General features: G+C 40.0%; 1 pseudogene; it reads left to right on the top strand.

The window, feature by feature from the left end:
* The first annotated feature begins 19,203 nt into the window (after positions 1–19,203).
* Positions 19,204–20,258, top strand: LOC145510761 (platelet-activating factor acetylhydrolase IB subunit alpha1 pseudogene; annotated as a pseudogene).
* The last annotated feature ends 6,535 nt before the right edge of the window (positions 20,259–26,793 follow it).

The following is a 26,793-nucleotide window of genomic DNA, read 5'->3' as shown; positions in this document are numbered from 1 at the left end:
AGCTTCACCATTACCTTGCCATTTATGTACACACTTCCCAATTCCTCATTTTTATTCAGAACAGTAGCATTTTTAAATTCACTCCTCCCACCATCCAGGTCAATCTTTGTAGAGCCAAAAAGTTATCAACAGGCCTGCTAAACAAGGAAGCATCTACTTTGTAGGGGTTTTTCCAGCTTTATTGAGATATAATTGACATACAACGCAGTGTAAGTTCAGGGTACATAATTTGATGATTCAGTATATGTATATATTGTGAAATGATTATCACCATAGGGCTGGATAACACCTCCATTACCCGACATAATCACTATTATTGTGTGTGCGTGGTTTAAAACACTTAAGATTTACTCTCTTAGTAACATTCAAGTATATAATACGGTACCATTTACTATAGTCACCATGCTCTCTCTGTTTGACTTTTTATTTTACTTAGCAAAATGTCCTCAAGATCCATATAAGCTGACACAAATAGAGGATTTCTCTCTTTCTCATGGCTGAATATTTCGCTGTACAACCAGTCAGGCCTCTGTATCCACGTGTTTCGCATCTGGGAATTCAACTAACTGCATATTGAAAATATCCAAAAAATAATCATTCTAAAATTCAAAAAAGAAAGCCTGGGATTTGCTTCATGCTGGCAATTATTTACATAGTATTTACATTGCAAATACTTCTTTCCAATCCATTCTTTCAACTGTTGAAAAATTCACACACACACACACACACACACACACACACTGGAGCTTGAAGCACTTCAATTACTCTCCACTGCTGTTTGTATGATCTGGCCATCACCTACACTCCATTTCACCTGTACCCTCCTACCCTGTACTGCTCCAGCCACAGTCATCTCCTTTCAGACCCTTAATGGATTCATAGTCCTTCCTGGGACAGTTTTGCTATTCCTTCCCCTTGAAATGTTACTTCCTCAGAAAACCTTATCCAACATTCTATATTAAGATGGATCACAATTATACTCTCATATATGCTTTTTTTTTAACAGCAATTATCACATTGTGGTGAACTAATTAATATTCATTTCCTCCTTAACAGTTTAAGCATCTTAAGATCAAGGATCCCATGGGTCTTGTTCATCAAAGTAACCTCATTTCCCATGCTAAAAAGACACTCAGCAAGTATTAGTTGACTTTTGAATGAAAAAGGAATTTCCGCTATTGAGAAAGGACAGATTACTGGCATTATCTCTTTCACCACCACTAAGACTAAGTAGAAAGCAAATTAAAATTTACTCTTCTATTGCAACAGTTACTTCCTTTTGAAAATCTTGGACCCTCAATGAAGTCACACTGTAGCTTGTCTAAGAAGCTCTGGAGAGACCTGGTTTCCAATAGAAGACAGACAAATGCAAAAGAGAGATGACATAGTGTGTTGTGTAGTAGCCAGAAAATGGGCTTTTAGCCTGAGCACTGGGTGAGCCGTTAAAAGTGGTTTAAGGAGCCTGGTGGGCGACAGTGCTTGGGGTCACAAAGAGTACCACACGACTGAAGCGACTTGGCACAGCACAAGGAGACCGTAAGGAGTCAGGTGACAGTCAGGTTCCCTGGGGTCAAACCCTGGATCTGCCATTTACATCTTTGTGACCACAGTGAGTTACTTAACCTCCCTAGGCCTCAGGTTCCTCATCTGTAAAATTAGGTTAAAAAGATTAATAGAATCTACTTCATAGGGTAGTTATGGGAACCGAAAGGGTTAGTATATGTTAAGCACTTAGGTAGGGTAACAGGCACATATGGTAACAATTATAGCTTCAGCACTGTGCCAAGCACTTCGTATATGTTAGCTAAGTGAGGCCTGTAAGTTGAATAGACTGAACAAGATACTTTAAAACAGCCTTTTGAGTTCCACCACTTCCAGTGATTTTAAGTAGACTGAGATTACAGACAATAAGAACTCATGATTTTATTTTCACCTCTATTTTGAAGATGAGAAAAATTGACACTTTGGGAAGTTATGTGACTTGTCCAAGACACAAGATGGTGAAGTCCCAAACCCAGGGGTTATGAATGCAAGATAACTTTCTTCGTTCAAATTGCACTGTCTCTCTACTATATCCCCTAATAATTCTGCTTCCTTGTGTTTGTACCGATTATTTCTCAAAGCATGTCCTGTGTATTTTCCCATTTGATGCTCACTCACAACTCTTTTTGAAGACACCAGATGGTAAGGCCATGCAGTGAAGATCCAAAGGCCAGGGCTGACCAGATGCCCATAGGCACTGTGTGATTTACTGCATGTTTTTTTTTGGGGGGAAAGCCGTTTAAGTGCCCTGATCCTCAGTGTCCTCAAATGTAAACTAAGATAATTGGGCTAGACGATCCCTGCTGCTTCTTCTGGATTGAAAAAAATTTTTTTCTCAGTGCCCAACCACATTTTGTCAGTTCCTTAAATCATCCTTATGAACCAAGCCCTTCAGAAGATTGCCCCCCAAGTCATACCACCAATTACCTAATCAAATAGAATAAGAATTGGCCTGCTCCTATACGGATCTTTTTAAAGGTGATTCCTTTGTTAACGATGTGGACTTCAAGTCCAGACCATTCTCATTCTTTGAGTCATTACAACTGCTATCAAAAATCCATACATTCTGTTTGTAAAAACCAGTGACTGATGAGAAGAGCTTTCTGCTGCAACATTCTAAAAATAGCCCTTGGGAGAGCCAAGCTTGCCCTGAAATTTTAAGATTTACCACAAGAGGGCAGAGCTGATTCAATCTTGGACATATTCTTTTTTTTTTTTTTTTTCTTTTTTAAGGTGTTAAAAGGGGTACACAGTGGCAGTGAAGACAATAGCATAAATCAGTAAAAAATGTTTTCAAAAATAGCATGTTCCTTTTGCAAGACTCATAAAAATGTTCATATGTAATTCATCTTATTAACATGTTTCCATAAAGTAGGAGTCCTTAAAAAAAATAAAAAGCAATACAGGAGAAAATGGTCTTTGTAACATTTCTTACACTATCTTTTTAAAGTGCAAATAATCTAAATATCTAGCATTGTAGACTTAGTGAAATAAATAAATGGTGTATCAAGCTGGTGGAATACACTGCAGCTCTTTTATGAATATTTAGAAGACTGAGGTATTAACATACTTATGCTAGATTAAGTAAAAAGCAAAGAACATAAAGTTTAATTTATTCTGGGCTGAAGGTATGTAAAAATCATGACTGCATATTCAGTGGGACCAGAATGAGGCAAAGAAAAATGAAAACCATCCTTTTTTTAGGAAGGTGGAATTATAGGTAATTTCTTATTTGCAGTATTATTTACAGTGTCATGCATGCCATTTATTTTAACCCTTTTGCCCATAACAGAATCAGTGTTGAGTATTCCACATTTGTACGGTTTTCTTCAAGACATTTTCACCTGAATTGCCAAGAATGGCAGGCATGGCTAGTTTCTACTTAATCTCCATTAAGGATGAAAGAGACGTGAAAAGGATGATCGAGCAGGAAGACAAAGGGAGCCCAGGTCTTTACAGGTCTGTACTATTCTGCCTGCCCTGGATGATGGCCTCTGGACTAGTTGAGTGAACAAATTGAACACAGTTGTGTAAGACCCTACAGTTATGAAGCCAAGCAAAACCATAGTTGTTACACCATGAAAGGAAACTACAGAAATATGAAGCTGTCCCAGGAACGTGAAGAAGAGCACAATCAGCTTGAAGGACAGCCACGCACAGGCACGGACTGGGAAGGTGATTCTGGGAGACACTCCCGAAGAGCCCCTTTATAAAGTACAGCTACCAGCAGACCTCTTTGATTTCACATTATGAGGCAGAGTTGAAAACTTTTAAGATCTCAGAGTAGCTTCCTCCTTTGATTGGTGCCAATTTTTCCATTTTTGATGTAGTAGAAAAAGTGTGCCCCTTCAAAAAATCCACTCCTAAATTTATAGTTGCATGAACACTCAAGCTACATTTAAATAATGTTCCTTATAGTATTGTTACAATAACACAAAAGCAACATTTAAGTGTCCAATAAGGGAATAAAGAAATTATGGTATTATATACCAATGCTTTGGGATACTATACAACTTTTTTAGGTTCTAACCTGTAGATTGGAGACAGAAATGGCAACCCACTCCAGTATTCTTGCCTGGAGAATTCCCCGAACAGAGGAGCCTGGCAGGATACAGTCCATGGGGTCGCAAAGGGTCGGACACGACTGATCGGCTATCATTCACTCACTCAACCTATAGATGCCTCCAAGGTTCATTGTCAACGTTAAAGAGCAAGTAGCCAAAATATGACCCCACTTACTGAAAATAAATTTATTAGATATGTCTCTTAAAAAGCATAAAGAGAAGACTGAAATTATTCACCATTCACAGGGTTTACTTCTGAGCGAGGAATGCTCTGCCTGCATTTCTAGTGTTTGATTATGTACAATTGTGACTTGTGTGGTTCGAGGATTTTTCATAGATACATTCTGCACCTCTCCTCAAATGGGCTTGTTTTGACAGTGTTTTGACCCACTTTGTTAAATACAAACACGTTGCATATATTTCTATAAAACTTGGTTTTGAACATGATGTCTTTGAGAAACATTTTTGAAGAGGGGAAAGCATGATTGTATGAGAAAAGTAAGTAATCTAAAAAGTTGTTTGTATTTAAATAAAATCCAATGGAGTGAACACTTCTTGCTATAGTCGTGGTCCCCTAGTAGAAATTCTAGCATAAAACCTGGGTCACCAGGGGACATATGTTTACCTATGGCTGATCCATGTTGATGTATGGCAGAAACCAACACAATGTCATAAAACAATTATCCTCCCATTAAAAATAATTTTTTTAAGTAAAAAGAAAGAAAGAAAATGCTTAGCCAATGTTACATGATATAACCCAGAATTTGAGATGTGAATACACAGACTATCCCCTTTGTACTGGAAAAAAAAACTGGGTCACCACACCATCCCTGAGCCTGAGCCCCCACCCCCTTGCATTTCCAAAGGAGGACACTGGGTTGGGGTGTTTTGCGCAACGCCTCCTAGGCAGAGGGCTTTCTTAGTGGCTCAGATGGTAAAAAATCTGCCTGCAATGCAGCAGACCTGGGTTTAATCCCTGGGTTGGGAAGATCCCCTGGAGAAGGGAATGGCAACCCACTCCAGTATTCTTTCTTGGAGAATTCTACGAACAGTGGAGCCTGGCAGGCTACAGCCCACAGAGTCACAAAGAGTTGGACACGACTGAGTTACTAATACTTTTTTTTTTCCTAGGCAGATGGGGAGCTTGCTAGCTGAGGTCCTTGACTCATCAGCTGAGACTCCGCAGCAGCCAAGGTAATGAAATGCTGATCCACCCCCTGAGCAGAGTGTCTCCATCAGCCTTCCCTCCCCACCACCTCGATGCCTGCTTCAACAATAAAGGAAATCAATGCACATGTTGCACGAACCTTGAGTGTTCTGTGTCATCAGTAATTTCTGTCTGTATTGCCTACCCTTTGAATCCTGAACTCCGGAGTTTTATAATTAACCTTGATTCAGAATAAGACAGCCATGCAAATGTCCTTTGATATTACTGATTATTTAGGGATAAAGAGAGGAAAGAAGGGACAGATGGACTCCAGGATCAAAAAAATGCAGCTTCAAGTCCAGGCTCTTCAGCTTAATGCCTGTGGTCCTCTGGCAGCTTAACCCCTTGGTTTCCCTATCTGTAAAGTGTAGTATGGTGGCCTGAAAAGTGCCCCCCCACCCCCCCGCAAAGACCTCCATGTCTGAATACCTGGACATATTTATTACTTTATACGGCAAAATATAAGATGATGAAATAATGTAATCAACCTTCCATTTTAGAGTGATTACCACACTAGACAGCATATTAAAGAGCAGAGACATTACTTTGTCAGCAAAGGTCCATCTAGTCAAGGCTATGGTTTTTCCAGTGGTCATGTATGGAAGTGAGAGTTGGACTATAAAGAAAGCTGAGCACCAAAGAATTGATGCTTTTGAACTGTGGTGTTGGAGAAGACTCTTGAGAGTCCCTTGGACTGCAAGGAGATCCAACCAGTCCATCCTAAAGGAAATCAGTCCTGGGTGTTCATTGGAAGGACTGATGTTGAGGCTGAAACTCCAATACTTTTGCCACCTGATGCAAAGAACTGACTCATCTGAAAAGACTCTGATGCTGGGGAAAATTGAGGGCAGGAGGAGAAGGGGACGACAGAGGATGAGGTGGCTGGATGGCATCACCGACTCAATGGACATGAGTTTGGGTAGGCTCCGGGAGTTGGTGATGGACAGGGAGGCCTGGCATGCTGTGGTTATGGGGTCGCAAGGAGTCGGACACAACTGAGCGACTGAACTGAACTGAACTGAACCACAATCATATTTTGGAGACTGGCTTAAAGGTGGGAAAGGGATGAGATTTGATGACGTTAAGATATTCTTGAAGTAATCTGCCTGAATGACCTCAAGGCACAGGTAATAGTCATCTGACACACTTTCGGTTCCAACTAGCGTAACTTGTATGAAAAGCATTCAATCATTCAATAATGAGCGGTATGTCCAAGCCTTCTTCTATTTTGCCCTCATAGCAATCACACAAGGGGTTATTTTAAACATACTATAGATGAAGACATTGAGGTTCAGGATGCTTAAGTGACTTATCTAAGGACTCACGGTTAATATGTGGCCATCAAGTCCAATCCAGATTGGTGTGTCTTCCATATCGGGCCCTCTGTACCATTGCCCCGTACTGCTTGCTGTCTCTAAAAATTCACTTGGGATGCAGACATCCATGTGGCAGAGATGCAGACAGAATTCAATCACAGGAGAACAAACACCTTCCAAACCTTCAATTCTGTGATTCCATTGTTCTCCAAAATAGGGCAAACCTATGGAACCGGAGCTAATCCAGGGTAAATCTGACAGCAGGGAGTGGGTGAGGTGCTGTGGGCGCTGTGGATCCCTGAGATACGTGATTTCCATTCCCATTCACAGGCAGCGTCTTCCACATTGTTTAGGATAATTAACTATGAGTCCCAAAGGATTATATCCATTCCACCTCTTTTGCCTCTCTGATGGAGTGAGGATGAGTTTGGGAGAAATGACAAAGTATCTCCGTGAAAATGAATTCCTCAGGCCAAGTTCCCACTATGCATCCACCTTTAATTTTATTTTTCTCTCGCATCCTCCAACACTTTGATAATGTCATCATTTTGGTAAGATTTCTGAGATAAAAATCTCCAGGGGAACTTGTATTAAGCAATTACCCCAGGGACCAGCAAACACAAGCTCATGATATTTACTTAAACTTCTCAATTACGTGGATATGTCAAGGTCTTTATAAACAGAACTGACTTTTTCAGGGTTGGTAAATTAGTGCCGTGTCCAGAATAATTATTTTCACAAGGGAAATGACATGCCCTTATTTTTCATCCTGTTCATTGGTGACAGGTGACATTTCAAGTAATTTACAAAATAAATTCTGAAAATTGTATGGAAATAATGTCTAGGTGAAATCATTATTTCTCTTTCATTGTAGCTCTTTCATGCAGTAAAAATTTCTCTGTGTGTCATGAATATTGGAAAAAGAGTAAGATCTATGGAATCTATGCTCAAGATAAAAATAAACTATCTTTGTCTTTGATGGATTTTGTTTTCAAGTGTTTAACAAGGCAAGAGCATGAGAGAAGGACTTGCAATTAGAAAGTGGGGTGATCACGAAGATACCCAAGTGGGTTCATATCACTTAGAGCAAACTGAATAGGGAATAACAACTGATTTTGGATAATTCTGTGGCAAAAGTTTTGCTTGGTGGTGAAAAGAAGAAACTACCTTTATATTTTTTATTCAGAAAAAGAGATCTTATCCACAAATCTCATTCCTAGGTATAAATCCAAAATAATAAAAGTAGGAACTCAAACCAATGTTCATAGCAACATTATTTACAATAGCCAAAAGGTGGAAACAACCCAAATGTCCAGCAACAGATGATTGGATTACAAAATGTGCTATATATACACACCAGAATATTAATCAGCACTAAAAAAGAGTGACATTTTCATAGATGTTACAACACAAAGGGAACGGGAAAATATTATGCTTGGTGAAAGAAGTCAGACATATAAGGGTAAATACTGTATGATTCCACTTATATGAGGTAACTAGAATAGGGAAATTCTTGAAGACAGAAAGTAGAATAGAGGTTAACAGTTTCTGAGAGGAGGGGGGGTTTACTATTTAATGGTTACAGGGAAGTGATGATTGTTATATATCGTTAATGTATTTAGTGCCACTGAATCATGCACTTACAGTCAAAATGATAAATATTACGTTGTGTATATTTTACCAGGATAGATTTTTTAAAAAGAGATCTTACCTATTTCACCCTGAAAAGATTTAGACTCTACATAATGTAGAGGCAGTTGCTCTGGGACTATGAATTGCAACAAAGTGAGTCATGAACGCTTGCATGCTCAGTCATGCCAGGCTCTTTGCGACCTCATGGACTGTAGCCTGTCCTCCAGGCTCCTCTGTCCTTGGGTTTCTCCAGGCAAGAATACTGGAGTGGGTTGCCATTTCCTTCTCTAGGGGATCTTCCTGACCTAGGGATCAAATCAGAGTCCCCTGCGTCCCCAGCATGGGCAAGCAAATTCTTTACCACTGTGCCACCTGGGCAGCCCCTGATTATAGAGGCATTGAAGGACCAGTTTTCAACTTTTTAAAATTAATGAATCCTTGGAGAATCTTCTGGAAGTGATGTGCTCCTCCCAGGTGGGGGCAGGGAGGACAACACTGTGTACAACTTGTGGGACAGGGACTGTGGCTCCCTGAAGTCTCCCCATTGACCTCTCTGAGACAGCAGTCATGAGACTCAAAGAACTCTAGAGCCAGCTATGGAGGAAGTCACATGACTTTCAGTAAAGGAAGGGGATCTCATGGGCATGTGACCCCCCCAGTTCTCTCAAGGTCTAGAAAAAGTCTGAAATCACAGATGGGACAACAGAACAGAAAAACCATTATCAGTCCAAAAGCTCATGGACTCACGAGTGCAATCTCAGCTTTGTCTAATCTAAGTCCCTTTCTTGTAACCTAGGATCACAAAATAGTGAATGGTAATCAAATCAGCACGAAGGCTGAAGAATGAAATGATATGACTTCATCTTTTGAAAATATCGAATCATGTTAATAAGCTATTTCATTCATCTTTGAGTCCATTTTTGAGACGGGTCTGCACACAGCTCTTTTTTTTTTTAAAGGAAAACTTAATAATATCCTTTCTGAATAAAAAGAAGATTTTGTTTTGTATCCGGTTGTAATTTGAAAAGGAACAATGAAAATTATACATTCGGAATAATGTAGGACGTAAACACCCCTTCATTACTGGTCACAAAGTTCTATTTTTATACGACTAGTTAATGCTTACTATTCTCTCTGAAATTTCTAGAGTTGGCAGCACTTTCATGCATTTATTAGAAATTAGTACTTTATAATCTTGGGATGAGAAGTGTAACAAATTTGAAAAGTTTTAAATAATAATTTTCTTTGTTTCTGGCTCTCAACTTATTAAATGTTCAGTTTCTATGTTGATTCATTCTTAACAGATCAAATAATAAAAGCAACTGAATACAGACTATTCCTACTGCATTTCTTTTAAACATACAAATCAGCATCTAGAGACGAAAAGAAAGAGAAAAATAAAATGTAACCTGAATTGTTTATTTAAACTGCTAAGATAAATAATGGATCTCTTTGAGATTTTTGTGAATATAAAGTACCACCAAGTCAAATGACACAAGTAATTAAGCCTAGTCTAGCAACGGTCTATGACCATTCCCAGATCTAAAGACAGTGCTGTGTTTTATTGTAAGTTTATGGACATCCTTCCATAGACTCTAACAAACCCAGCATGACAGATAGTTTGTGGTAAGAACATTTACCCCTCCAGGCACAACATCCCATTTTCATTGTCCTGCTGATCTCATTTTTAAATAATCTGTGTGTAGTACTTTCCCTCCTGAGTTAAAGACCATAGGAAAGATGGGCTAAGAATCACTTCGAGAGCTTTCCATCACACTCTGTTTAGAATTCAGTGAGTACATAGTCAACCAAGACTTGCTACATTTGTACTAAGATAAGATTGACACTTTTTACTGTGACAACAACTAGAAATCAATGTGATCATTTACAGTTTTATTTAACTCCTTGCTGTCTCTTTTATAAGCTATAATTGTAGTATGATATATAAACCTTCTTCAGAAAAATCTTTAAAAGCCTCCCTTTGGATAATCTGATAGGTGGTACAATTGAGTGGTGCTTTCCAAAAGGTGGCACGTGTGCCACTGCTGAGGTGCAAGCTGATTTCACAGGAGCACAGTTAGATTTTTGTAGTTGTTGTGTTTTTATTTTCATGGTTTTCTCATCTCTATTGCAAGTAACACTGCTTCTCCATTTATAGTAGAAATACAACTTCCTGACTTTGCTTCTGAATAGTTTTATTTGAATTAAGAATGGATATAGGGGCTTCCCTCGTGGTCCAGTGGCTAAGAGTCTGCCTTGCAATGCAAGGAACACTGGTTTGATCCCTGGTCCGGGAAGATCCCAGAGAAATTTCTGTTGTTTGTAAGACCAGTCCATCAGATATTTTGTTATAGCTGCCTAGACGGACCAAAACACGCACTATGTAGGTGTCTGAGGGGCGGCCTCATGGACCCACATCCAGCTCAGACTGAGGGAGTGTCCTTCCCTCAGCAGCCCAACCTGGATAGACCCAGGCCTTTGTTTTGCCACTCTGGTGGCCAAGTGGGAGTCTGAGTCTGTGCATATAGACCTCTCATCCCTGCTAGAAAAAAAATATGTGAATGAAGGTGAGCCAACACATCATCTTTGCCTGACTTGGAGAATGTATCCTTATTTCCAGAGGAGGAGAGGACACTGTTCCTAAGTTAAAGCTTTGCAGCCCAGCAGCCACATGAGTATTGAGTCCCCAGACCCCTTCTTCCCTGGATCCAGATGCAAAGAAGCTGGAAGGAGAATAGTCATCTCTCCTTTCTCATATATTATTGAGCAGTCTATGCCCTTCTGCATACACACACACAAATAATCATATTAGTCCAATTGGATTAGTTCAATGCATATCATTTTTAAACCTCTGGGAAAAGACGGGGAATACTTCCCTTTGTTTTCAGAAAATCTGATTGAAGCAGATCATACATATGTTTACAAAGGATAAAGAGCCAGATTAATTTAAATAGGTGAAGCTACAGGGAGCATTAGTCACAGACATCATTCATTAACAAAAGCCATCTGAAAAAATGAGAATAAAAAGTCATCGATGGGTAGTTGAAATTCATTAAAATATATACCCTAATCTACAGTCCTTACGTAGCAAATCCCAAGGTAAACCTAGTTATAAAATCAAATCCTATTGTACTATTTTTGAATACTAAATCCCAGGGTAAATTTATTAATAGCTGCAAAATTCAAACTGTAGTGTGAAAGAAAATTATTAAATATGTTAAAAATTAAGTATAAATTTAATAATATGGAATGGCATGAGTAAGAGAAATGAAATCAAATATTCTGACCCTTCCTTTATTTATATATTTTTTCTGTTCTTGAAAATAAAAACCAAATTTTTATGAATCTCATATTCAGTATTTGTTGTTAAATTAAGTAACACTTCCAAATGAAAATGTTAGCCTTAGAACCACTGGGTTTATATATAATCTCTTTTAGTGAATTACAGCAAAATCATAACCACAGAATCTTAAATTTGCTGGGTCATTGGATAGGACTCTGAAATCTTTTACTACCAGGGTTATTTGTTGTGATGCTCTTAATTATAACTGTACTTAATGTGTTTCAATGCTTCCTGAAAACTAAGATTATTCTTTATCTAAGAGCATACTGAAATTTCATGCTCAATTATACAGTTTTTTTTTTTTTTCTCAGAACACAGATATAGAGCATCTTTAACCCTGTTAAGCCAAGACAATGGAATGTTGCTACATTTCCAGAAGGGAAGACAATAGATTTCCATCCATGATGGATGACATTTAAAAATCCCTGTGCCCTCTCGGCCTTCTAAATACATGTTGCTAACAACATGAAAGAAAAGAGGCAGAGAAGAAATAAAGACTAAGGGAAAGAATTGAGGCAGAATGACAGGCTCATTAAAATGTGCAGAAGGCATCTCAGACTCCCTCGAGAAAGCTGTTATCGTGAAATAATCACATTGACGAACATGGAAAGAGTGGACTCCGGCAGGGGCCTTCTATTGCACCCAAGAAGTTGGTGATTATATCCTAGAAATATGACCTTGTGAAAGCCTGGCTGCTTTGTTGCTTAATAGAGTTCACAGAGAATGCTTGTCTCCAAAATGAGATTTCTCCCCTATTCACTGTGGGGCCTGGGCATCTTGACAGGATGAGCAGGGGGCCATTTCTCCTAATCAAGGGAGGGGTGGGAACCCCTAGGGGCAGAAATTGTAAGCAATCAGGCTCAACTTTTGCAGGAAGAGCTCTTGCCTTCTGCTCAGATGTCAAATGGTCATAAAAGAAGGGATAAGGGAAGCTACTAGAATTTGGTGGAAATAACATAAGTCAGACAGACCCATTTTTCTTAGCAATTATCCCATTTCTCTCTCTGAGACTGTGAGAAATATTCCTCTGCTGCTTGAGCAACCTATCTATGTTCACTCTTCAGCTCTTTAATTTGAAATCTTTGTTGGTCATTCCATTTTCTCCCTCTGTTGGTTCAAAAATCTTACATATAGTTTAATCCGAAAACACAGACAAGGCTTTCTGAATTGTTGCACTGAATGAAGTGTTTTTCCTCTTGATGCAGCTGGACTGTGAGACAATGGAAAGGACAATGGGGCGGGAGGTGGGAGCAGTAAATGAAATAGTACAGCCCACTTGTGAGGGGCGCCTTTGGAAAACTCCAGTTCTGAGTTTGTAAACAGGGACAACAGTAAACAATCCCCAAAAGTAATGGTTTCTGGTTTAACATAATTTATTTTTTAAATGAAAAAGCAAATATAAAAAAAAAGTACTCTAGGATTTCTTTACTATTTGCTTAACTATGTATTTGTATGTGTTCATACATATAAATATAAATGCATTAAAAAGATCAGAAAATGATATTCTGCTATTAATAATTACTACTTTTAGGATACGGTCAGCTGGAGTGGAATTAGAAGCAGGAGTGAAAACAGACTAACTCTTAATAATCCTGATTATAGTTCTTCCTTGCTTGAAATATTCCTGCAGGAGTATACTCCTGTATTACCTGTGAAAACTAATCAATATTTTTAAAAGATGGAAAAAATGTGGTTCATCCACAACAGAATCTGGGTATGGCTGTGAAATAGAATGCTATATAGACTCAAGGATTTCCCTTTAACCAAGGGGACCTCTAAAATGAACATTCCCACCAGGGAGGTTCTATCCTCATAGAAAGTTTCTCTGAGGGTAAGTCAGAGATCCATACATGCTTAAAGACCACAGGTCTTGGATATTTGTTTATCAAAATGAAAATGTTAGTCGCTCAGTCGTGTCTGACTCTTTGCAAACCCATGGACTGTAGCCCACCAGGCTCCTCTGTCCATAGAATTATCCAGGCAAGAATACTGGAGTGGGTTGCCATTCCCTCCTCCGGGAGATCGTCCCAACCCAGGAATTGAATTTGAATCTCCTGCATTGCAGGCAGATTCTTTACCATCTGAGCCATAATCAAATAATATTTTCTCAGAAAGCTCCCAAAATGTTCCCAAGGCAATATTACAAGAGATCTTCAATTGGCTTCTAACTCCATTAACTGCATGTCAACCCCACTGAAATATGAAAATTTAGGACAATTTTGGTTGACAGACCTGGTGTGATTTCCCTGTTGTGGGTTATACACCCTGTGTATTAGAGATCTAAGAAAAGACTCATTTGAACATCATGTTTCTTCATACCAAAACTTTGACAGTCTTCAGTGTGGGCCCTGTATGTTGAGGAGTTCAGGACATGTCCTGGGGATTAACACAGCACACTTTCTAACATAAGACTAAAAAGCTGCCTAATGAATCTTCTAGAGCACTTGGAAACACAAGTTAAGAAACCAACAGAAAATATTGGTGATTGTGGGTTTTCAGCCTGAGAATTAAGCTCCGGATTTTAGTGCACCCTGGAGTCAGTATATACCCTGTGGATATTTTTGTTTGTTACAGGCCTGCGTTACACCAGCGACGCAGTGTTGGGTGGCAGGAAAGACAGGAAATGTTCCTAACTAAAGCCAGACGTCCAAAGTTCTTACATCATCCTCTTGCCAATTTCAAGGGGCAAATTCATACCATGCATGCCATGTGCAGCTTCTAGAACAGAGGGACAAATTGTCCCAAATGTTTAAAATCCTTTTAGCTGAATCCATTATACGAATATCTGACAATAATGAACTAAGTCTCATTTAGCATGCTCGGATGCTCTCACTTAAGGCAATAATTACTGAAAAGAATGAGTTGTATAAACCTCTTTCCCAGCACATTTGTTGACAGGACACCCCACTGGCTATAATGCAACCCTTAGGCAGAGCTTTTTATATTCAATGTTGAAAAATTATCCCTCGTCAATGGCAGATTGAGAATTTTCACTGTCAATCTTGCTTTCCACACAGCTACATTTCCATTTCACAGACCGTCTTGGATCTAACTCAGGGAGGTCCCTAAAAAAATAGAGCAAGAATAAATCCAAAAAGAGGAACAAAGTCTGACAATAAGAACCTCTCTGCTAGATCAATGACAGGAAAATCTCCTTTTGGCGAAAATTCTTTCAAAGGGTGATTTTCAAAACCCTAAGCTGATGCCCTGCATTGGGGTAAGAATATCAAGAGCAATAGAGGTTGGGAGGATTTCACCTCTAGGACAAGAACTGTGTTTGCACTACATCAGGGGTCACATTGCAGAAATACATAGAGTTTAAAGCTGCAAGGTACTGTTACGGGTCATCTAATCTGACCCACTGTGGCTATTTCTATCCAAATGGAAATTCAAACTCCATGTGATTCCTCTTCATAACGTGTCATTCACAGCCTCCTGAAAGGTGTCTTCAGTGTTGGGCAGCTGTCACTCCATTTTCTTAATCATGAGCCACAACCTGCAGCCTTTTAATTTCTACCCATTTCCCCCTCCAGAGCCACACAACCCAGCTGATTTTGAGGTATAAACTTTCCCAGCTAAACTATATAATCACATTCTTTTTGCATACGTGCTCAGTCCTGTCCAACTCTTTGTGATCCCATGGACTGCAGCCTCCCAGGTTCTTCTGACCATGGAATTTTCCAGGAAGAATACTGGAGTGGGTTGCTATTTCCTTCTCCAGGGGATCTTCCCAATCCAGGGATCGAACCTGCAACTCTGTGTCTTCTGCATCAGCAGGTGGATTCCATAAAATCACATAACTCCCCCTGAAAAATGTTTTAATTCATGGCATTGTTTAACGTGGAATAAGTTAAAAGCAGTTTTAAACGACTTTCATTTTTATATATTATTAAATATTCTATTAGAAAGTTTATTTTATTATCTTCATGAATACCAAGTAAACATGTAAAAATAAATTCTTATTTTTCCTTGTTTATCAAGTCCTATAAACTAGGTAATTGACTTTAATCATGTGATAAAATGCATTTAAATTGTACTGGATATATATATACATGGTTTGGTGAAAGATTGAATCTTGAACTAAAGATTAAATTTTAAATACCTATTTCAGTTAAGAAGAGTGGTTATTGAGGCACTTGGGATACAATGGTGAAGAGTATGCAGAGTCAGTCCCCACCTCTGGGATTCTGATTCATTTTTTCAGGAATAAGTCTCTAGAGTTGTATTTTGTTAAATCCACTCAGGAGATTCAACTGCCCACCAGGGTGACACCACCAGTAGTTGGTAATTGCAGGGTGTCTACACTCAACGAACTGCAGATTTAAATTATTCACACAGCATATTTTCAATACCTATATCTGACAAGGAACCCATATCCAGAATATACAAAGAATTCTTACAGAAATTTTTAAATGAGACAAGCACAGTTAGAAAATTTGCAAAATCCTCCATGGACATAAAAGAGAATATCCAAATAGCCAACAAAAAGGCTCGCCACTTCATTAGTCATCACAGGAATGCAATTTAAAGCACATTGTAATAACACTTCATACCCACCAGAATGGCCAAAATGAATAAGCCAGACATCAAGTTCTATTCTAGAATGAAGAATAACTCGAATTTTCATCTGCTGTTGATGGAAACGTAAGTCTTCTTTGGAAGACAGTTTGGCAGCATCAGATAGAGCTGACTGTATCTATATTCTACAGCAATTCCTCTTCTGTGAGTATGTACCTTCCTCTATGAGTACATATTTTCACCATGAAACACATGGAATAATATTATGTACTATTCGTAATAGCCAAAAACTGCAAATAACTCAGTCCCTCAGCAGAAAAAAGGATAAACTGAAGTATATTCATTTACAGGGATACTGTATAACAATGAGAATGAGAAAACTATTACTGCATCCAAAAACACGAACAAATCTCACAATGTTGAGCAGACGTAGAACAGAAAAAGAGTATGTTCTGTCATGGTTCAATTTTATGAAAATCAAAAATAAGCAAAACACATCTAGAGTGTCAGAAGTCGAGACAGTGGTTAGCCCTGGGGGAGAGAGTGACTGGGAGAGGGCATAAGAGAGGTCTCTGCACTGTTAGATTTTGGTTTTTAATTTGGGGGCTGCTTATATGGGTTTGCTCGTTTTTTTTTGAAATTCACACTTAGGATCTTATATTTTCTGAAGGCAGTCACAGTTCAAAAACATTTTTTGATGACTCCTGATAGTAAAAATAATAGCCCAGGTGGGAGGACTGTAGCTATCCAGCTGCTTCAACTGTGACCAGGCAGGTAAGCTCAGTTCAGGAGGATACTGACCCAAGGTGCCTCTTCCAATTCCACTTTGCTCATAACAAAGTTGATCCCATGGATCCCTGCTTCCTATAGCTCTTCCTCAATTGCTTCAAAATCTGGAAAACTGATGTGCTCTTCATATGACCCTCAAATCCCAATACAAAGACATTTTATTGTTTCAGAGTTTGTGTGTTACCAAAAAAGTGGGAAATTCAGCATGATCATGGTACAGAGGAAATGATAGATCGTGAAGACAGAATTGAAGGAGGAATTGGAAGATGGATAGTGAAGGATATTTTACACCACAATAAGGAAAGTTTATTCTTTATGATTGGCTGTGAGAAGACTATAGAAATCCTTAAGCAAGGTAATGAGGTAATTGAATTTCTTTTGAACTTACTCACTCTAGTAATAAAGCTATGGATTAAATAATAATTGTACCATTTATAAGGAAATTTGGTCAATGAGCTATATTATGCCATATAGCACAGTATTTAAGCATAAAGAAGACTTGGATTTAAATTCTTACTCTGCAATTAGTTATGCACCTTTGTTCCTCTCATGTTTAATCATCTTCTATACAATAGCACCTGGCTCATAATGTTGACTTGAAGGTTAATTAAATGAGAAACCAAATGCAAACAGGTAGCAATGAATAATATTGGCATTTGTTAGTCGTCGAACATTTGAGATGCTCATTGTCATGTCCAATACATGATGTTTAGGGTAATCATCAGTATAGCAATGCTGTTCAATTTCAACACGTGCTGTCCATCAAAATGATTCATGATGTTTCTGAAAATAATCTGTTGAGATTCCATCTCAAGATTCTGATTCAGTTATTCTGCGGGGGCCCTAAGCATCTGCATGTACTTTAGATCCTACAGATATTCCACAGATGCACAGTCATAGTCACAAGAATTCTTAATTAGTATGTGGGAAATTAAACACTACTTCCAGATCCCCTGGAGAAGGAAACGACAACCCACTCCAGTATTCTTACCTGGAGAATCCCACGGACAGAGAAGCCTGGCAGGGTGCGGTCCATGGGGTTGCAAAGAGTCAGACACATCTGAGCGACTAACACACTTTAGATTCATTAGTGATATGTCTTGTATATCTACCATAAATAACATAGCAGTTGGCTTAGAGTTCATGTCTCTGTACTTCAGCTTCCATAATCACAATGTGAAGAAATATGAATAGTACTTTTGTTCAAAAGAAATACCATGTCAGAGGCAGACCTGTAGCTTAACATAATAACACATGCATGTAAGACCAGGAAAGCTAAGGCATGTTCAGAGGATGATGAAACAGCAGGTGAGGTGATGAGACAGCACCAGTACAGGTTAGTCCATAATTCACACACACAGATGAGTCAGAGGTCAAGATGTTGCAGTCAGTCAGGAACCAAGAAGAAAAGGAGAAATCAGTGCCTGCCTGTAGGATCAGAGCAAAGAGAAGGGGAGTGAGAGACAAGGAGGCATGGATGAACTGAAGATTCCCAAGGCTGGAAGGCAAGGTAGATGGTTAAAAGCCGGGCAGGTCAGCAGGAACCAGATGACTTACAAGTAAGATGAGCAGAACAGATACCAGGTATGAGCAAAAAGGAGAGCTGGCAGGAAGCCTCCTATATTCTTCCTGTTGCAGCAGGAACCAATCTAGGCTTGAAGGTGAAAGCAAGTAAATGCAGGAAAATAGAGGAGGCAAAGTTTATGCAAGCAGGAATAACACAAAATCTCTGATGAATAACACTAGACATCTACAAAGATGCAAAAACATGGAGAGATTTTATGAGCATTCAATACTACTAAAACAAATTTACATTCAAGAAGCTATGACACATGACAAAATATATCAGAGTAATGTGATTTAAAAAGAAAAATGGGCCCCCATGCTGCCTCAGGGTGCACCAGCCGCCGCCCAAAAGTGACCAGTCTGGGGCAGGAAGCACCAGACAGCCCACTGTGCGGCCGCCGCGGGGGAAGCGAGGGTTCCCAGTCCCACCTCCCCTCCTAAATGAAGGAGCTGAGGCCCCAAGCTGCTGCTGCTGCTTCTGCCAAGTTGCTTCAGTCGTGTCCGACACTGTGCGACCCCATAGACAGGAGCCCACCAGGCCCCGCCGTCCCTGGGATTCTCCAGGCAAGAACCCTGGAGGGGGTTGCCATTTCCTTCTCCAATGCATGAAAGTGAAAAGTGAAAGTGAAGTCGCTCAGTCGTGTCCGACTCTTCGCGACCCCCTGGACTGCAGCCTACCAGGCTCCTCCGTCCATGGGATTTTCCAGGCAAGAGTACTCGAATGGAATGCCATTGCCTTCTCCAGGCCCCAAGACTAGTGGAGAAAGAAACCCAGCCAGCAAGCCCACGCCAGGTGCACAATGTGCAGGGCTCCGGGTGCCAGATGTCCCTGCACCATCGTGAAAGTGAAAGTTGCTCAATCGTGTCCGACTCTTTGCGACCCCGTGGACTTCTCCAGGCCATGGAATTCTCCAGGCCAGAATACTGGAGTGGGTAGCCTTTCCCTTCTCCAGGGCATCTTCCCAACCCAGAGATTGAACCCAGGTCTCCCGCATTGCGGGCGGATTCTTTACCAGCTGAGCCAAAAAGGAAGCCCAAGGATACTGGAGTGGGTAGCCTATCCCTTCTGCAGCAGATCTTCCCGACCCAGGAATCGAACTGGGGTCTCCTGCATTGCAGGCGGATTTTTTTTACCAACTGAGCTATCAGGGAAGCCGCACTATGGTAGCCGATAGCAAAGATGAGGAACCTGAAGTCTTCTTCCGGGACTCCTTGGTCCAGCTCACGGACCATTGGGGAGATCTGGCAGGAGCTCTTTCCCCCTCTGAACGCACTTACCTTTGGCATTGGCAGCGACAGCACGCAGCATGGGCTGTGGCGTCTGGAGAATGAGAACCGGGAGCTGGAACACCTCCACCCCTATGTACGGTAGTGGTCTGGGTGGGTACCAACAACCACGGGCGCGCCGCAGAGCAGGTGACTGGCGGCATCAAGGCCATAGTGCAACCGGTGAACGCAGCGGCAGCCCCAGACATGGGCTCACGGTGCTGGGCCTGCTTATTCGGGGCCAGCGCCCCAACCCACGTCGAGAGAAAAACCGACAGGTGATTGAGCCCATACTGGGCAGCCCTGGTTGGCCGCCCACGGGCCCACTTCCTGGACGCAGATCCTGGCTTGGTGCACCCAAATGGTACCATCAGCCACCGTGACACGTATGACTACCTGCATCTGAGCCGTCTGGGGTACACACCTGTGTGCCGGGCCCTGCACTCCTTGCTTCTGCATCGCTAGCTCAAGACTAGGGACAGGGTGGTGCCTCCCTGCTGGAATCCACCCCCTAAGCATCTGCCTTTCCTGCAACATTGAATTTTCGTTTTTCAGCCCACTCCCCCCCAAAAAATGGAACACAGAGTAATTTCATTCATTCATTCAACCAACTAACAATAATTGAAAGTCTTCCATTGTTAAGTCTTGTGCTAAGCATTAAGTATATAAGGACAAAAACAGAGCTTTTGGGACTTCTTTGGTGGTCCAGCAGTTAAGAATCTGCCTGCAGGGGACACAGGTTTGATTTCTGGTCTGGGAAGATTCCACATGCTCTGGAGCAACTAAGCCTGTGTGCTGCAGCTACTGAAGCCCACGTGCCCTGGAGCCTGTGCTCTGCAACAAGAGAAGCCACTGCACTGAGAAACTGGAGCACTTCAATTAGACTGTAGCCCACAAGCAGCAACGAAGACCCAGCATAGCCAAAAATAAATAAATATAATTTTAAAAAACACAGTATTCAAGGATCTTACTATCTAGCAAGAGCAACAAAGATGGAATTATGTGACATATCCTATGACACAGTTAATATTAGAGTGTCAGGGAGGACTTCTCAGTGTGAAGCTTTGAAGAATCACAGGCATTAGTTAGGAAAGAATATAACCCACTGTGAAGGAACAGCATGTTCAAGAACAAGACGGCGAGGACAGTGCGGCATGTTTGAGGACTTGGAAGTAATTCAATGTGGCTGCAACATATGCTGTGAGGTTAGGAGGAACGCAAAGTTGAGGCTACAGAGATACACAGGGGACCACTAATGAAAGGCCATGTTAAAATGCTTGGATTTTCTCCAAAATATAATTTTCTCTGACTTTGTCATTTTGAGTATCATATCCAAGGATCTGCAGCAGACAAAATGAAATGGGAAACCAAATAACGTATATGAATTCAGCCATGCAATTATCCATGCGTGGTCAAATAGGAATTCTAGTTAAAAATAAACTAGTTTAGACCCAGTTCTGAAAATACAAAGGAGCCCCTTTTGGGGGGAGTCAGATACAGCTCCAAATGCATACATCAAATTTATTTTGTCACTGGAATTGGTGTTACAAAATCATCTTAAAAACGTCTACAGATATCACACTTAAAACCTCTAGACAAATCTAACTTTATTCCGTATTAATTTTTAAAAATAAATGTAGATTTTACAACAACTTTGAAAATGAAGGATGGGGAGAATGAAGAGTTACTATATCAAGCAAGAATGTGTTGATTTAACAACAAAATGGTTAGAGGTCAGTGGTTTTTTTTTATTTGTTTGTTTGTTTTTTTAGTTCTACCAGTTTATCGCTACCAACCCATTTCCCTCCACCCTCATGCACGCGTGCTCAGTCATGTAACCCCATGGACTGCAGCCCACCAGGCTCCTCTGTCCATGGACTTTTCCAGGCAAGAACACTGGAGTGGGTTGCCATTTCCTTCTCCAGAGGTCAGTGTTTTTTGACAGTCATACTTTTTCAACTATCCTAGGATATGTCAGCTGTGGGAACAGTCCTAGTTAAAGACTGTAAGGAAATTATTTAGGAATTTCACCCTCTTTTTAAGCCACATATCCACCTAATCATTTTTTTTTTCCTGTTCTTAGGATGCTAGGGGGGAAAAATATCTACAACTGCATGGTTTGAAGACACCACAAATTTAAGATCTGCAGTTTCGGCTGGGCTCCATGCCCTGACTGGCATTTCTCAGTCCACTCTTTTTTTCATTTCTCCCAGCACATATGCTAAACATTCACCTCTTTCCCAAGTCTTCCTGCTCACTTGTGGCAAATTGTCTTGTTCTTACTCACTGGATGTAGGAACTGAGTATGAGAGATTGCATACACGATTGATTAAAGATTGTGAGATCAGCAGATATCCAAGGAAAACTCCCACATTAAGGGATAACTGACGGGGATGACGAGGAGCCTCAGAGAAGACTGAAAAGAGAGGAAAATTAGGAGGCAACCAGAAATATTAGTATTACAAAACCCAAATGGGATCAACTGCCACTGTGCTGAGAGATCAAATATGTTAAGTGTCAAAGGGTCCACTGAATGTGGCAATATAATGATCATGGTAAATAGTAACCTTATTTCAAATAATTTCAGTGGAGCAATGAGAATAGAAATCAGATTCTAGTTGACTGAACAGCAAATGAGAGAGACAGGAAAAAGCAAGTACATACTCTTCCTTCAAGAAGTTTGTCTGTGGGGACTTTCATGGTGGTCCAGGGGTTGGGAGTCTGCCTGCCAACATGGGGGACATGGGTTCGATCCCTGGTCTGGCAGGATTCCCGTGCTGAGAAGCAGCTGAGTCTGTGTGCCACAACTACTGAGCTGGTGCTCTAAGGCCCACCAGTCACAATTCCTGAAACCTAGAGCCCATGCTCCACAACAAGAGAAGCCCCCACAATGAGATGCCCGTGCACCACCATGAAGAGCAGCCCCTACTCGCCACAACTAGAGAAAGCCCGCACATAGCAGTGAAGACCTAGTGCAGCCAAAAATAATACATATAAATAGATTAGTAAATAATTTTTTTAAATGACATTTCATCATGAAAAAGAAGGTTGTCTATGAAACAGAAAGATGTCATGACTGATTTAAAAGGACAGAGGACTAAAGGAAGCTTTCCCTGTGGATATGGCAAAGGTGGTGATGGTAAGTAGAGGTGATTAGGAGATAGCAGAGGTGATGGTGAAGATGGCAGATGTGAAGAGGGTAGAGGGTAGCAGTCGTGGTGGTCTTAGAGATGATGAAAATGGTGTAGGTGGCAGAGGCAGCAAAGGTGGTGGTGAAGATAGATGCTGAGGCAATGGTGGTGGTGGTGTAAGTGATGATGGACGTGGGGATTGTGGTTTTAGTTAAGACAGTGATGATTGTGGTAGCAGTGACAGTAGAAACGGAAATGGTAGTTTTAAATATAGAAAATCCTTGAGTATGTTAATCTACTAAGATGAAAGAACCAGCAGGAGAGAGAATAAAGAAAAAAGGATGGAGCTGGTCCCAAGGAATAATAAGACAAGGAGGTTAGAGCACAGGTCGAGGAACTAAATTGCAGCACCATCTTCCAGAGGTAAAATTCCCATAATGAACTACCTGCAGGTCTCCAGATGTGTCAGAGATTGCCATGCCTCTCAGGCTCTGCACGGATGCTATTCCTTTAGCCTAGAACACCCTTTCCCTCCCTCATCTTCTGTATATTACTTTTATTTTTTTCCTTCAAAATAGAATTTCATATCTATCTCTTTCAGGAAGACTTTTCTAAACCCCTCCTCCAGTTTCATAGGATACCAAATCTCTGGGCTTCCATAATATGTAGGACTTTTCATACTATATTGTAATTGTTTTAGTTTCCACTAGAATGTATGATCCATGACAGCAGATACCATATTTCATTAGATTTTCATTTATTAATTCAACAAATTAATATACCACTACTACTACTAATAAAAATCTGTTGAGCACTGACCATATGCCAAACAATAGTGGGCAAATTTTAACCCATCTCCTGTTTTCATGAACACAGTCATACACAATCAGCTACTTTCACACTCCATCAGTGAGTTGAGCAGTTGAAACAGAAACTGTATGATCCTCAGATCCTAGCGTTTTACAATCTGATCCAAAGTAGAAAAAGTTTGATAACCTCTCGTTTAATCAACAGAGATGTTATACTGAATCAGCCTTGTCCCACAGGAGTCTGTACTTCAGTTGGAGACACAGGCAATTATAGCACAATGTGATAAGTATTTTAATAGTGGAAATTAAGTGCACTATGGGAGCACTTTGAGAAACACTTATCTGAAGTTTGGGAGATCAGGGATTCTGCATATCTAACATCTAAGACTAGTTAGCAAGTTAATAGTGGACTAGTTTTTTTTTTTTTTTTTTGAAGGGAAGAAATCATTTAGGACATGAAATATTCAAGTAAGATACTAAGGGATATGGTTGAGACAGCATTCCAAAAGACTGCTGGTATTTCCACCATAAGGGAACTAAATTAAGATCTCATTTAATCACTACATCCAGCTCACTACAAAGCTCAATTATCCAAGTCTTTCAGACTCATATCCTGTTCCAAAGAGGTAAGACTCCAGTTAGGGTCTCCCCAACAATAAAACAGAAACTCTGATTTAGGTACTGAGACTTGAAACTTTAATTATAACATTTGCTGAGACTGGAGAGACCTACATAAAATTTTTACTCTTCTTTCAATTCCTTTCAGAAGATTTCATTGTGATTTTTCAAAGTCTAACCTAAAAACATGACCTTAATAGCCTCTTGGTCTCTCTTTATTTTACACACACACACACACACACACACACACACACTCACACACTCACTCACTCACACGCCTATATTATACTCAGTATTATCTCACGTATGATACATACATCTATATATATATACTATATACACACAATATACAATGTATGTATATCTATATCCTTCTGTTATACAAGATAATCTCATGTCTTTAAGAAATATGCTCATATTAAAATCTAATAATACAAATTTTTATATTGATTTATCCTACATCAGAGAGGGCAAATAAGTTCTACTGAAGGGCTGCTGTGGCACTGTGCTGAGAAACTTGTAAGGTGACCTTTGAGCACATAAGAACTAGAGAACAATAATCCTTTAGTGATGTTGACCTTGGATACCGGAGGTGAAATGTGAACATGGGTCAACTTATTTGCAATCTCTGTCCCTTAAGAATTTCAAACAGGAGCTTCCCTGATGTCTCAGTGGTAAAGAACCCACCTGCCAATGTAGGAGACACAGGTTGGATCCCTGGTCCAGGAAGATCCCACATGCCTCGGAGTAACTAAGCCCGGGCACCACAATTGAGCCTGTGCTCTAGAGCCTGGGAGCCACAGCTACTGAAGCCATGTGGCACAACCACTGAAGCCCATGCGTCCTAGAGCCCATGCTCCACAAGAGAAGCCACCATAAAGCAACCTGTGCACCACAGCTAGAGAGTAGCCTCCACTCACTGCAAGCAGAGAAAATCTTGCACAGCAATAAAGACCCAGCACACCCAAAAAATAAATAAATAAAATTATAAAGAAAAGAATTTCAAACATTCATAAATTTGTTAAAATGCGATCTTGCTCAAGCTTGCCGCAGGGAAATGAGCAGTGGCTTGCTCTCCCAAGAACTGAGGCAGGTGGAAAAGTTCTCTTTGGGGACAACCTTGATGGAGAAGATAAGAACAAGAATTTACATTTGCCAAGTACTTAATTGATTCCAAAGTAACTTCATGGATATTATCGCACTGAATCTTACAACTTCCTTTACTTTATAGATTTCAAAGCGGAAGTCAGTAGGGCTAAGCAGTGGTTCACTCATGGCCATGTGGAAATGTTGACATATATTAAATGCAGGGGGTTTGACTCTCAGTTTTGTTACTTTCAGGGACAAAGGGCACCATACTAGGTTATTGGTGGTACCACTGTTCTGAAGAGTGATTAGGTGTAACTACACATTATTTTACTCATTCACGTAATCAACATTCATCAAGTTCCTACTGTATGCAAGGCATGATCACAGAGATTATGAGAATTTGTTTGAAAAGTTGTTACAAGATGGTTTGGAGAAACATGTTATAGTATAAGGCAAGAACTTAATACAAGTGTTTGTTTAAATGTTCAATGTAATAAACACATAAACGTCACCTCCCATGGGCACTGTTCTAGGTGCCAGAGATACAAATAAGGAAAAAAAAAATCCCTAATGCTCGAAGGCATTTTTTTATTTGCTTAATTCCCAGTCATTCTAATTCTACTTTGATTTCCATACACATCACCTGGGCAGTGTGTACACCTGAGAATTTGAGTTGTTTGATTTAGGATGGGCTCCAGAAACCCAAAGTTTTAGCCAGTCCCAAAATATCTCTGTGGCAAGTGGTACTGTTCCATGAACTTCACTATGAAAAAGGCATTATTAACCCTCTCAAAGAACCATACTGTTGTATAAAATGTAGGACCCTGGCTTTCTGGTTTCCAGTCTGCTAGTCTCCAAAAAAATAAATACCTAGGGTGTTCTTCCATTCAGGCCTCTATGATCAGTTCCAGTTTGAAATAGTCTGTACGCTGAAAATATGAACTCTATAAACCTTAAACATTTGGTGATGATGGTCCATATCTATACCTGTGTCTGTTCTAATATGTATCTATAAATATGCGTGTATAACCATACTGTACAAAATACATAATACTTTCACATTTTTCAGTACTTTTCAAATAATCTTTAAATATAATGCCTTGATCACACTCTTATGCTCACATACGCATAATCAACAATCTTGGGAACTGCTCTAATCCTTTCACACCTGTATCTTAAAAACTTGCTATTTCCCTACTTATTTTCCCTTTAACAATGACCTTGATAGCTTTATCTTATTGATTTACTTTGCATAAAATTGTTAAAGATATTCATTTTAATTTCACGTGAAATTAAAAGGGTCCTTTGCATGAAACCATGCACTGTACATAAATACTTATATCTTAGCAGACAACTGAATATCGCAGCCATATGATGTAATGCCACAAAGCTGTTAAAATAAT

The sequence above is a fragment of the Giraffa tippelskirchi genome, chromosome 6, assembly GCF_054371585.1.
Source record: "Giraffa tippelskirchi isolate mGirTip1 chromosome 6, T2T-mGirTip1v1.2.pri, whole genome shotgun sequence".
In the NCBI taxonomy this organism is placed as follows: Eukaryota; Metazoa; Chordata; class Mammalia; order Artiodactyla; family Giraffidae; genus Giraffa; species Giraffa tippelskirchi.
The sequence above is the reverse complement of the archived record's forward strand: the minus strand, read 5'-3'. Positions and strand labels throughout refer to the sequence as shown.